The following is a 9,647-nucleotide window of genomic DNA, read 5'->3' as shown; positions in this document are numbered from 1 at the left end:
ACCTTTAGTGTCCATTTCCATAGCTACTTAGGTCACTCCTCTCCTCTCCATCCACACAGGGAGACTGCTGAGCATTCGTAACACAGTCAGGTCCCCGGACATAGACCCTCCTGGGATCTCCCCCCATCCTGGTTGGTTTATTTCTACTTTGTACACATTCAAGCTCAGTCTTTGTAAACATGAAGTTCTCTGGGCAACAGGTACTTGGGGTCATGTGTGCAGCACCCAGTTTCCCTACGTCTCCTGAGACAGCCTCCTGCATGTCTCTGGAGTCAACTGCTGTCCCCCCACTGGCCCCCCCACCGGCCCTGGGCAATCACCAGCCTGGTGTCCATCCCTGCAGATCTGCTTTGCCACATGTTGCAAGAATGGAATCATACAATACATGGCATCTGGGTTCTGGCTTCTTCCACTTAGCAAAGCACGTTTCTGATGCATCCATGTTGGGAGTCAAGAGCTTGAGCCTATGACGGGGACACCATCCTATTGCGCGGATGCACACACTCGTCTCCGTGGACCTGAGAAGGGCATCTTGGTGGCCTCTGGTTTGGGGCCATTTCACATAAAGCTGCTATGAACTTTCACATACAAGTGTTTGTGTGAATATAAGTTTTCTGCTTATCAGGTTCAATATCTAAAAGTGCAAGTGCCTGCTTGTGGGATATGTCTGTGTGTGGCTTCATAAGGCACTGCCAGACTGCCTTCTGGGGTGGCCGTTGTGTTATACCCTCCTGCCAGCAGCGAGTGAGCAAGCGAGCAAGCGAGGGCTCCTGTTGCTACACGGTGTCACCAGCCCCAGGTGCTGCTGCTTTCTTGGGTTCCAGCCTCTCTGATAGGTGAATAGTGGTATCTTCATGTTTTAACCGCCACTCCCTACTGGGTGGCGTCGAGCATCTTTTCAGGCACCACCCCTAGCTCTCTGGTCAAGTGTCTACTTAGATCCATTGGAACTTTTTCACTGGCCTGTTTATTTTCCTGTTGTTGAGATTTAAGTGTTCTTTACATATTCTGGAAACAAAGCCCTTATCGGAAATGGGATCTTGGGCTGTGGCTTGTCTTTTCAATATGCCTTTCACAGAGAAAATCTTTAAACTTTAATAAAACGCAATGTATTGTTTTTTCTTCTTTCATAGATCATGCTTTCAGTGTCCACGTTTGCATTATCCGTGTTGTGTGTGACCACGTGGAGCTGCCTCTGCACCCCTGCAAAGCTCTGCTGACTGGATGCCATGGGGCCGGGGTGTGGACTGTCCTCACCTCCCCATCCCGCCCTGCTGGTCCCTGTGCCTGTCCTCTGCCGACACGCATCATCCCCAACCCCACGGACACATTACTGGGCAGCTCTTCCCTTAGGAGTTAGGTGAGCACCTCATTTCTGTGTGAAGCCACGTCTGTGGGACCCTGTGCATGCCCTTTACCCCCGTTACCTCTTATGGTGTTTTCCTTACAATGCTAGGTGCTTATTAATACATTCAGGGGATATCTATTACCTGCAGACTCAGGTAGGTGCAGCGGCTGTGTGCGAGCCCCGCGCCGTCCACGGTAACACCCCAGTGACTTGGCACCACTCATCTGCCTGGCCAGAAAGTGCACGATGTGGAATGAAGGGGTGAGCTGGGGGGCCTCTCACTTTCTAAAAAACACACAGGTTTTGCTGACCTGGTTTCTCTAATCAAAAGCTTCTCAGCAGCCTGTCGTTTTTGAAACAGCTGGCACAGAGCCCCAAAACAAGCTCTGCTGCCCTTGTGCCACCATGGGGGAAACAGTAGCCTTGCCAGCATCTGCCACCTCCACCCGGGGCCAGATGGCAGATGCTGGAGCACGAGGCCAAGGGGGACCGCAGGCAAGTCCCGCCACGCTGTCTGGCCAACTGCAGCACTGGGTGGAGGGGGACAGAGGGTGCCTCACTCTGGGCTTCAGCAGAGTCTGGGGGCTGTGGCCCTTGGAGGTGTCAGTTAAGTGAGGGCAGGGGGACAATGCGTTGTCCCAAAGACTCCGCAGCGCGGAGCAAGGGTCCCACGGGCACCATTCAGTCCCGCGCTGCGCCCCAGCAGCGGGGCTTCGCAGGCACAGTTCCAAGAAGCCCCGCCCACATGGCACCACCCACTTCCAGTACCTGGTCCCCTCCTTGCGGCTGCCATACCAGCTTCACAGCGCCTCAGACCCTCCAGGCTAATGAGAGGAAGCCAGGGGAGGAAGTGGCAGTGCCGAATAATTTAGACCAAATTGCCCACTGGGCTCCGAGTTGGCTCGGCCCAGGGGAGGGGACACCAAGCAGGGGGATCACAGGTCTGGAAGCGCCTTGCTCATCCAGGATGGCCCATCCTGCAGCTTCCAGGGGTTCTGAGTCCGCGCCCCACACAGAGGGGGAGGAGGCCCTGGGTCCTCCCAGGGACGGGGTGTGGGGGTGACCACGTGCTGGACTTGGGGTAGTCTGGCGGGGACAGAACGGTGATGCAGGTCCCGAGGACTCCTGGGGGTCTCGGGGGCGGCGTGTGCGCTGCTCCAGGAAAGGGAAGCCCACAGCCGGCCTCCTCCCTGGTGTGGACGCCACGCCTCGCCCCGAGGACGCTTGGTCTGGGTTTTCCGAGTCTGCGTCCTGGGTCCCCGACCTTGGCGCGCTGCCGCCCACACTCTGGCTCTAGCTGCTGCTGCTTTGTTGCCACGGCGCCCGACTGACGCCCCGCTCACCCCCCTGTGGGTCCGTGTGACTGTGCCGTGGTGGCTTCGTGACTCCAGTCTTCTGCCGAGACTTTGCGAAAGCCTGCTGTTTCGTTAGATAACCTTTGGGGCTCCCAGTACATTTAGTGGACAACCCGAGGGAGGAGGGGGAGGCGACTGTGCCGCCATCTGTCGGGTCCTCCCCCACCCCGGGTGGGTTGGCCACATGTCCCGGGGCTCCAGGGGTCCTGGGTTTTACTGGATTCCCATCTGGGATTTTGAGGAGTCTGCCCCCACCGACCTAAAGCCCACGAGGCCTCTGCTGGGGCACCAGATGGGGGCAATGGTCACGCAGAGGCAGCCACGCCCCCAGCCTCCCTGGATTTCCCCTGTGACTCGCTTTTTCTTCCCGACTGTCACCCTGTCATCCTTACATCTGCCTTTCCTCTGTGTTTACATAACCCCGAGAAGAGAACCGCCTGGTTCTCCCATCACCGCTGGGCTGTCTGTTCACAGTCCCTGTGTCCGTCTCACGTCACCCTGTCTGCCCCTCACCCCATCTCCCTGCAGCATGCGGTGTTGATGTCCTTTCTCTGACATCTGTTCCTCGGCATCCTACCGTAGGGAGGGGCCACCTGCCGGCCCCCGGGGGTAACCTGTGTGTCTCCTACCAGGATGGACACTAGGGTCACTGCATCCTGTGCACCGTGCTGCTGCCAACGCAGGTGCTGGGGCTCATCCTCCACCCTCCCTGCCCCAGCACTCAGGGAGACTGTCTTCTAGAACCCAAGACTGAGACTCTGGGAAGGCCCAGACACCGCTGTAACTAAAAAGCATACATCAGGACACTTCCCCGCCGTTTTTCCAGCATGAGAACCATCGGCCAGAGTTGGCATCCGTCACTGGTCCTTTTCCTGCTCTGGAGGCAAAGTGAACACACAGAGTGGAAATCCCATATCTTGACAGCGCTATTGGGTTAAGTTCTGCTGTGTGCACCCAGCCAGCCGCCGTGGAGAAAGCAGCCGTCAGGATGAAGCTGCCTGGGGCCCTCACCATCAGCCCCACCACCGACTGCATGCAGGAGGGACATACACCCCTGCCCCCTCCAGCCCCACCCCCCCCAAGCCCAGGAGGCTCAGCGGACATCGCCTCCCCCCGTACACTGACACCTATGTCCACAGACTCCAGCTGGGTCGGTGCCCTTGAGGGCGTGAGGACACACAAACCATGGCTGGCCCCAGAGCCCCTGACCTGGGGCAGTTCCGGGGCCAGGTCTCATTTCCAGCAAGCTCCCAGGGGACCAGTGCTGTTGGTGCTGGGACCCATTTGGGGAATCACAGCTCTAAACACAGCTCTTAGTGCGAGTGGCCAAGGGCAGTGCCCTGCTGGCGGAGGCCCTGATCCTCCTGAGATGAGAGCTGACCCTCCACCCACCACGATGGACCCCCCAGGAAAGGAAGAGCCAGCACACAGTCTCCCACCCTCAGGGGCCTCCACCCCTGGGGTCTCCTCACACTTGGGGCACCCCCCTTTAGGGTCCCCATTTTTAGGGTCCTGACTGAAGTGTTTCTCAAAGCTCAACCCTACACCACTGAGGAGGTTGAGCAAGTACAGATCCCTGGGCCAGCCCCTAGGGCACTTGCCTCACCAGGTCAAGCAGGGACTGGGAATTTGTACATTAAGGAAGCCCCTTCCCCACAGGGTTCTGGTGAGCAACCCTGCCTCCTGAGCTCACCCCATGTCCAGCCTGGGCTCTGCCCCCACCCCTGGGACTCCCCCTCATCTGGAGTCCCATGACACTGGCCCCCAATAAGCTTGGGGAGATTCTCAGCTTTTGGTAATTTGGGGGCCTCCTCCTCACCCACAACAGTGAACGAAGCAGCCCCGCACCTGGGTCCCAGGTCTATCCTTGCCCTAGTGGGACCCTGGGAGAGCAGGCTGGAGCCCCCTGCACGGTGGGCTGCTGGGGAGTGCCTGCCGACCGCAAGATGCCCCTCAACGTGCACATGTGCATTGTGCACACAGGTGTTCACACATAGGTGCATGTCACATGCACGCATGTGTGTGCTGATCTTCGAGGATCTCCCATGCACGGGCACCAGGAAGGGTCAGCAGCACTGCCTCTGAGGCCACACTCCATTGCTTGACATGCTGGGGGAGAGGCGTCAGGAGGAGCTGGTGCCAGACCCTGAAGTCCCCTGTCTCCGTGTCTGGGGCCCCCGTCCCTGCACCTGTCTGGGAGGCGCTTCCTTGGCTGGCTGTCCCTCCCTTGGCACTGCTGCCCGGGTGCCTTTGGACCGGTCAGGCATCAGGCAGAGATGGTTCTATGTGGCCTGTGATGTGCCATGGCCTTGCGACCACTTCTCTCTCGGCCTTGTCTGTGCTGTGACGTGACATAAGGATGCCTGGGTCTGGGGTCGCTCTAGAGATCACAGGACGTAACACCCCATGTCTGGCATGAGAAGTGCTTCCTGGATGCTGGCTGGAGCCGTCAGGGTGCATCCGACTCCCAGCCTGCCCCTGACAGCCAGGAAGCGCAGTGCTCGGGGGCAGCCACCCTGCTTCCCAAACTCCCTGACCCTTACTCTATGTCTGGTGCTTCATGCCCAGCTGACACACGGGACGAGGTCTTGGTTCCACCAAGGCACATCTCGACATGCCTCCCCCCCAAGGCCCTGCAGGAGAGCTCCACTCCTTCATGGGGAGCCCCAGAGCCAGGCAGTTCCCCAGGGGTCCCCTGAGAGGGCAGTACCTGCCCCTCAGCACCCGCACAGCAGAAGAGGGCAGGCACCTGCTCAGTGTCCTCACTCCTGTCGCCGCTGGCTGGGGTGGCCCACCAGGGCCTCTAGACAGAGCAGACGTCCAGGCTTGACTGTGGCCTTCCAGTCGTGTCCGAAAGCCCAGGGCGGCAGAAAGAGTGCCCGGCTGTGTCCCCTCCCCTCACCTCCTCGTCTCATTTTAGCCTCGCATGCTCTTCAGCCCAAAACTCTGTCCTCAGGCCTAGGGCACACCATAGCCGGAGTCCCCGTGCTGCCTTCTGTGGACTCTCCCTGTTGCTCTTGACACATACCTCACCTCGTCACTACAAACAGAACTGCGGCCTGTGTGCAAGACTTCCCACAGCCCCTGGGGGACACTGAGGCCCAGTGGGGCAAGGCCCAACCTGGGGCTCTCGCCCCGACATCCTGACATCCTCCCACTCTGCCCTCGGCTGCAGCCCCTTCCCCAGCACAGATGGGGACACACAGCCAGCCCACAATGCTGCCCTCGGGCTCTGGGTGAGCGCCAGCCTCCCGTGCCTGCAGAGTGAGTGGGAAGTGGGACCGGCCCAGGGTCCAGGCATGGGGCCTGTTTGTCACTGTGACTGCTCCCTGGCCTCTGTTGGCCATTACATTTTGTCCTGCAGTAGGGGAAATGGAATGTAGATGACCCGATGTGTCCCAGCTGCACCTAGACACCCAGTACCCAAAGCAGTCACACTGGTTTGAAAGAAAGTGTGCACGGCTGTGTGCCTCTGCTCAGTACACGTCTGGCTTTTGCCTCCTGCTTCTTGTCGCTCCTTTCCGGGAAGGAGAGGCGGCTGCTGGGTGGGCCGTGTCGTATTGGGAGGCCCCATGCGGAGGCTGACTTCAGAGCCCTCTGGCTTTGAGACGGGGGCTGATGCCTGAGCCCTCTCTCATTCCTTGGCTCATCTATTCTGGTTTTCGGCCCCGGGACGTAGTTTGGGCGTGGTCCCTGTCCAGGGCTGGAAGCCTGGAATCCTTGCTGTCCTTACTCACTGTGTGGTTTGGGGCGACTTGCTTTGCCTCTCTGAGCCCCAGATGAGGGGTTCTCAGGAGTCAGTGAGACAGGCCTGGAACGTCCTGCCCAAGGCCTGGCTCCCAGCAGAACTCAGCAGTGCAAGCCACCGTCATCTTGGTTGTTGTTAGTAACAGCTGACCCCATGGTAGCACTGCTGTTACAGGTTTGATGGAGCACACGGGGGCTCAGGGACAGGTGTGGCTGTCACAGGTGCGGGCAAGGGGCTTCGGTGCCTTCAGGGGTCATGGAGTATGAGCCCCAGGAAGGCAGTGCAGCCAGGACCAGCACAGGCACAGGTGCACGGCCAGATGCTCCAGTGCCTGGGGAGTGTGTGCATGCAGGGCAGGCTCCTGGCTAGCCCAGGGGAGGTTTGCACTGTGGGGAAGGGAAGCCCAAGGGAGGGGGCGAAGCAGGGGCTGTGTCAGGCTCTTTAAGCCACACAGACTTGCGATCCTGGGTGAGTAAGTGAATGAATGAAGGAAGTTGCTAGTGGAAGCCATTAGGTGCGATCGGCCTGAGCGTGTGTTAGGGAAAGAACTACCTTCAGAGAAAGACCAGGGTGGCTCTGACCCTGATAGCGCCTTCTCCACACATACTCACCCAACAGGGGCCGTTATGCACAACACTTGTTTTTTAGGAAAAGACAAACACCCCAAGAGGAAAATGGACAAAAAGGTTGAATATACATTTCACAGAGAAAAGATCCAAACCAATAGTAAACGTAGGAAAAGGTGCTCCCGTTATTAGATCTCAGGAAATGTGATGAAAACCCCCTTGAGACACACCATCCACTCACCAGGAGGCCTGGGGTGATCGGCCGTCCCCAGCATCCAGGGGACACAGAGAAGTGGAAGAGATGTGCATGCCCAGAGGGTGTGAACTGGGAAGCCACACGCCTTCCCTGCCCACTCTATCCGTGGGGGGAAACACCTCCGTTAGCCCAAGCTGGACACCACCTATACGCTCATCAATAAATGCACAGACAAACTGTGTTCACACCATAGAACTTGCATGCAGACGTGGGCAAATCTTGCACATGGAAAGATGCTCCACATCCCTCAGAGTCAAGGAGACACACATGAAAAGCACCGTGAGACCCCCGATCATGCCCATCAGGACAGCGCTGTTAGGAACACTCCAGAGTATGGGCGAGTGTGTAGAGAAGCTCATCCTCGCATCTGCTGCCGGGGTGCGAAGAGGGGCAGCCGCGTGGGAATGGTCAGCGATTACACTTCTGGTGCACCCCCAATGGAAGTGAAAGCAGGGTCTCATGTTTGCTCACCCACGTCCACAGCCTCTTAATTCACAACAGCCAACAGATGGGAACACCTGCATCCATCGATGGCTGAGCAGGTCCGCAGAGCATGCTACGCACTGGGGGGAAGAGGACTCAGCCCTAGAAGGGGAGAGGGCTTCCAGCCCGGGGGACAGCGCAGGTGCGCCCCAAGGTCATCAGGCATGCAGAGGTCAGAGCGCCACAGCCGGGCAGATCCCATGGGATTCCACGTATGCGAGGTCGCTGGATTCGTCAGATCTGTAAGCACAGGGAGCAGACAGTGGAAGCAGGGCCGGGGAGGAGTGTGCAAGCTTCTGCTTTACAAGCTGAAAAGTCGGGCTGTGGGGACCGTCAGGGGCATAGCTGCACAGTGTCAGGAATACACTCAGTGCCACCAAGTCTACTCCTAAATATGGTTAGGATGGTAAATTTTATATATGTATATTTTACCACAATTATAAATAAGAATATTGGGGTGCCGGGGGCTCAGTCAGTTAGATTTGGCTCAGGTTTTGGCTCAGGTCATGATGTCAGGGTCATGGGCTCGAACCCCATGTGAGGCTCCACACTCATCGGAGAGTCTGCTTGAGGATTGTCTCTCCTCCCTCCTCCCACCCCCAGCTTGCACTCACTTGCAATCTCTCTCTCTCTCTAAAAGAAATAAATAAAAATATGATGACTCTCACAGTGGAATGACAGGAGCCACGCTGATTCCACTAAGAACAGGGTGAGCACCCCACCCTGCATCGGTGGTGGCCTGGCTCCAGGGGGCTCTGCTTACAAGGAGCGCTCCGCGTGTGGAAACACAACATGCTGCGTGCTGCACGCTCACTTGTCTGTGCGTCTGCTACACGCGGGAACATCTCAACCACACGGAAGGGCTCTCATAGATTACAGGCTGCAGCTTCAAGGAAGACTCACCACATTGCCTTTGGTCTCTGGCCTCCACGGACTGAGAGCACGGCTTCTTGGGGCCGATGGGGCCCTCAGTCCTGCACTGTGGGAAGCTGGCTTACCGAGCACCACCAGGCCCCGGGGAAACAGTGGGCTGTTTATAGACACATCCATGCATGCACGCACGCCCTGCAATGAAGTTAAAAGGAAGGGGGTCTGAGAGCCGCTCGCCCTCCCTCAAGGTCTGGGGCCTGGAGCCACTGAGCCCAGATGTCCCCGCCCCCCAACCTTGGTGGCCAGGAGACTATGAATTAGATGGCCGATGAGTTGGGAGTCCATGCCATATTTGGGCTCTGAAAGCGGCTATATTTTTTGTTTTACTGACAGTCGAGTGACTGCAGATAAAGTAGAAGAGGGTGCAGGGAATCAGGAGCACCTGGGAGGACAGACATGCAGGCTTCATGAGGACACAGCTGAGGCCTAAAGACCAAGCCCAGAGAGTCAGAGGAGAGGACCTCTGGGGCCTCTTCAGGTCAGAGTTGGTTCGCAAGACAGGTGCCAGGAGGACACAGGAGAGGCTGCACCCCAAGAGCACCCTTGGAGCCATGGCGTCCCCAGCCACACAGGCACAGCCGGAGCTGGAGGGCTCCCAGACCGACCCAGCAGTACTTCTGGAGACCCCACAGCTCCATTCCCCCTAGTGGCCACCCTGGGAGGAGGCTGGCACAGCTCCTGTGTTGGCGTCCTCAGTGGATGCCCGGAGGCTCTAAAAGGCGGGCAAAAGACAACTCCCTGGGAGTCTACCCAGAGGCTGGATGGAACATGGGCTCCCAACTCTGAGTTCTGTGCAGGTTCAGAGTACATGTTTGTCAGGGTGTTGCTTCCCCCACCCTCCTCCAAGGCCTTCTGGAACTGTGGACAAGGACCAAGTGTCCTCTTGGCATCCAGCTTCTTGCCACTTTTGCTGTCCGGCAAGAGGATGAGCAAGCTCAGAGGACCAACCAAGAGGGTGGGG

Source organism: Vulpes lagopus, chromosome 10, assembly GCF_018345385.1.
Source record: "Vulpes lagopus strain Blue_001 chromosome 10, ASM1834538v1, whole genome shotgun sequence".
In the NCBI taxonomy this organism is placed as follows: Eukaryota; Metazoa; Chordata; class Mammalia; order Carnivora; family Canidae; genus Vulpes; species Vulpes lagopus.
The sequence above is the reverse complement of the archived record's forward strand: the minus strand, read 5'-3'. Positions refer to the sequence as shown.